General features: G+C 32.9%; 1 long non-coding RNA gene across 1 annotated transcript; it reads left to right on the forward strand.

Annotated features, from left to right (window-relative positions):
- Positions 1 to 196: 196 nt before the first annotated feature.
- LOC117108103 lies at positions 197 to 4,765 on the forward strand. The gene is made up of 3 exons (XR_004445327.1): positions 197 to 247; positions 3,309 to 3,391; positions 4,325 to 4,765. It is a non-coding gene; the product is annotated as an uncharacterized LOC117108103 (long non-coding RNA).
- Positions 4,766 to 4,787: the final 22 nt, after the last annotated feature.

The raw sequence follows: 4,787 nt of genomic DNA on the forward strand, positions 1-4,787 counted from the left end.
TGTCATTATTATTATTATTATTATTATTATTATTATTATTATACTGTTGTTGTTGTTATTATTATTATTATTATTATTATTATTATTACTATTATTATTATTATTATCACACTCATCATCGTCATAAAGGAATGGCGCATTCGAAAAAGAATAATTAATTGTTTTTTTTTATACCACTCCAGGTGGCGTTTTACATATAAACATTACTCAATGGACTACGAAGGAGACTTTACAATTAATAACAAATGTAAGTACAGTATTGAACATTTTGCATCGTTAATTCACTAGTTAAATGGAAATTCTGTTATCATTCTATGGTTATTATTTTGACTAAGTTTGTTAGGCAGCCGCATTGAAGGCATTTTGACAATTTCCTCCAAAGAAGCATGCACTGACATGCTGCATTCTATTCAACAACATAGGCCCTACATTCCCAGTGACTCGCTAAAACCACCAAAGACATGAAACTGGCTAAAAAAACGTTATTTAACAGTAATTAGGCAGCTTGGGGTTTGTTAACTACCGTTCATTGTTTACATTGTAGATTCGTATCTGTTTTTCCATTGACAATATATGCAATTTATTACCAAGAGCCTATAATTACCTGGTACACAACTTTTAATCCTGAATAATCGAAATTTGTTATAGCCCGACAAAAATATTTTCTATATTATTTTTAAAGGAAAGCGAAAGTGATCGAGGTAGGCCCAAATGACACCGTCTTTATCAATATTGATATTAATATCTTCATGGATGTGTACTTCCATGATGTCGATATCAAATAAAGCTACTACTGTAGTGACGGATACAGAAATTCGAAATAGAGGGGACCCAGGGGAGACTTTCACATATGGATTTATGATTATGTCACCTCAATGGTCCATGCTCTAGATGGTCGGAAACGACTTAAATATGAATACAATTTTCATTTTTTTCTCCATTTTCGAATTCATTTTTTAATAATTTAGGCGGTGGCCAGTTGTACACTTCCCCTTTTCGAATACCGGTATACGGAACAGTTGAGCATTTTATATAGGACTGTATAATAATAATAATAATAATAATAGGCCTAATAATAATAATAATAATAATAATAATAATAATAATAATAATAATTAATAAGAATAAGAATGATAATAGTAATAATAAGCCTAATGAAAATGTATAAAGTGCCGGTATCCGTTTAAGAGGAAACGCTCATGGCGCCCCTCCAAAAGAAAGTCGAAATGTGAAATAAATTTACAATACATTTGAAATACAGATACATTTTAAAAACCAGACATGAGCCGTACGTGGCTGAGAGTCTCTCTCTCACTCTCTCTATGTGGCCATGTGTGCACGGATATTTATTTATTTATATATTTATTTAATATTTATTTATTTATTTAATTATTCATTCATTAATTCATTAATTCATTCATTCGTTCATTCATTCATTCATTCATTTATTCATTCATTCATTCATTCATTTATTTTTTAATTTTTTTTAATTTTTAATTCTTTTTTTATTTTTTTATTTATTTATTTATTTATTTATTACCAATTCATATAGAATTACCAGACATATAGATGAATCATATGCAATGGATGAAATTACTTGGAGAGTACATATAGAGCAAGATATGGACAAGGCCCAACACCAAATGTAGTCTACTGATCATATGATAAAATGTAATTCATACATGAAAGTAAAAACGATACAAAAAAAGCCTGAATTTAAAAACAATGTTAGCATGGGCTCCCAGTTTTCAATAAAAGATAAGGCAGCAGACCATTTAACAGAAATCTAAATGTGTGGTGGGGTGCAATTTCTAAGAGGTCCACTTTTAAAAACCTATTATTTCACAAAATCGTTCCTAATTATCACAAAATGCTATAGCATGCATTGCATTATATATTTGCCAGCTCATCTAACCGTTGATTTTTAATATATGAAATTTGTTGGAAATTGATCATCTCCGGTGATTGCAGATTGATCTATAATATGAACAATGTTATCTGTAGGCCTCCTGCAGATAAACAGGACATAATAATGTTAGAGTACTTCTTCAGGTTCCAAAAACACCCAAATTAATTAAAATTTCAATAAAATATTCACGAATATGTGTTTGAGAAATCCATTATATAAGACCTTCAAAATGCTACTTTGTCGGAACTCCCATGTGGCTTTTCTCACAAACCCACTCCAGGCCTCTGCCCCTGGACCACCAAATTTCAAAAAGTCCACTTTTTAAAACCTATTATTTCATTAAAATCTTTCCTAATTATCACGAAATACTATAGTATTCATTACATTGTTTTGCCGTTGATTTTTAATAATGTGCTGCGGAACCTGTTGAAAATTATCAGCTCCAGTGATTGCAGATTGATCCATGTCATCTGTAGGCCTACAGATGTAAAGGAAACAAAAAGTTACAACTTCATAGTGGCGGATTCGGGGAGGGGTGGGGGGAAGAGAGCCCCCCTAAAATTATAAAAGAAATGGAGAAAAAAGCAAAATCATAGCCTAATTAAATTTTGTCTGAGAGTGCCATTTCCGGCCATCTAGAGGTGCCATAATCATAAATGTTCTTACCTTAGCCCCAACCATGGTGAGGCTGAAGGGTGTTCACCATTCGTCTGTGAAAGTAGGTAGGGGCCTACCTTACTGCACCCTACCCTCTATTTTTCCTGCTTTAAGTCCCTAAACAATACCCAAGTGAATAAAAAATTAAATAGAATATTACTAATTATGGTTTTCAGAAATCCATTATAAGGCCCTCAAAATGCTAATTTGTTGGAGCTTTCGGGGATTCCCCCCCCCCCCACACACACACACTCTCACGGGGATCTCTAGGCGGTTGCCCATCATAAGGTCCGCTTCGGTCGCAAAACGCATCTCCCCATCGCAAATCCTGCCTACGTTCCTGTGATAGCCAATCCAATTGTGGTCAAAAATCACATGGGCGATCCTGTACCGTAAGATTTCTCTCCATGAACCTCACCCCAGGGATTTTATTCTGGGACCCTGAACAAGGCTCTAGGCATCCTCTTGTTTTAGACCCCGATCAGAATTGTTGGACCCCATATCGACATTTTTCTCATTCTTCCTGATTTTACGAAAAAAAAATCCTTACATCGACACTACCAGCCAATTTAAGAGTCTATGTATAAATAAGAATATAGCACTGGTATAATTTAACTGTCTGTTAATTAACAGGAAAGCAATTTTGTCATTCATATATTTAATTGTAAGTTTGTAACTTACTTAGATATAACTTTCTTAAATATAATTATTTAGTTATGGAATTAAATTGTTTATCTTTCAGCTCAAGACAGACAGTGTATAAATTGGACCTCATTGGAAATGGGCTGGACTCCGGCCTAATGGGCGTTCCTGATGCTCATTACGGTAATTTTTACTTTTCTTGATTTCAATCCATTTGTTATCTTGCTTATGCATGTTGAGCATCGAATAAATTCAATCAATCAATCAAAAAATATTATATCATGAAAAATGTTTGTATGAAGATTATAGTTAAAGTAATCTATATATTCATTTCTATTGTATTTTTATAAATTTTATTTATCCATGACAATCGGAATGCTAACATAATTTGTTTGCGCTATTGCGATCTACAAGTCCTACCCAATGTCATGTATTGGTATGATGTTACTATAAATAATTAATATTTAATATGATAATGCTGATATGATAAGAATTCTACCCAATGCCATGTATTTAATAATCCTCACATCATTCCGTGGTATGATGTTTTTATAAATAATTAATATTTAATATGATAGTGCTGATATGATAAGAATTCTACCCAATGCCATGTATTTAATAATCCTCACATCATTCCGTGGTATGATGTTACTATAAATAATTAATATTTAATATGACAATGCTGATATGATAAGAATTGTGAAGTACTATTATGTTGTATCAGCAGCATTGTCCATTGCGATAACTGAATACGATAATATTCAGGTTGGAGTGCTCCCCTTGGGGGGGGGGGGGTGGGGATGGCAGCCGGCCTGCCATCTCCCCACCCTAAATATTTTAAAATGGTAAAAAATTTGTGAAAAACGAAAATTACATTCAAATTTAAAATCTGAGAGTGCCATTTCTGGCTATCTAGAGGTGCCATAATCGAGGTTTCTTACCTCAGCCCCACCATGGTTGGGGCTGAGGTGGTGGGAACCCTTCATCTGCCCCCCCCCCCCTATTTCAAACCTACTGGCTCTGCCTCTGTTTTTATTTATATATTATGTTTTGACGATACTTCGTTATAATTCTTTCTCTGTTTCCTAATCTTTTCTCAATATTTTTCTATTCCAGTGATGTAGACAAAGAAGCCACAACTAGGGCCTATCAGGAAAGAATGTGCGGACTCAATCGTGAAAGGGCAACAGAACTTACCAATTAGACCTATTCATAGATAGCCAAATATGTTGTCACTCATCAAACTTAAGCTTCCTGCAAAAATTCTGGACATGAAATTAATTAAAATATAGTGTAAATTTTATTTTTTAAATGTTTCCTCGGCAATAATCTCAAACATAATGTTAGCAATATGTAGTCATTCTTGTTGGCTTTATGTTTATTAATATTGTATTATTACTGCAATGTTTATCTTATTAATAGAGAAAGTAACCCGTTTGTTGTAAAGAGTAAGATAATAAGATATAACATTTTGAGGATTAAAATCAGATTTAGTGGTTTTTGCCGGATGTACATGATATAGGCCTACAGTATATGAATATAAAATGTATATATATATATATATATACATATATATATA

Source organism: Anneissia japonica, unplaced genomic scaffold (genome assembly GCF_011630105.1).
Source record: "Anneissia japonica isolate Jap-2015-1 unplaced genomic scaffold, ASM1163010v1 scaffold287960_len3192837_cov198, whole genome shotgun sequence".
In the NCBI taxonomy this organism is placed as follows: domain Eukaryota; kingdom Metazoa; phylum Echinodermata; class Crinoidea; order Comatulida; family Comatulidae; genus Anneissia; species Anneissia japonica.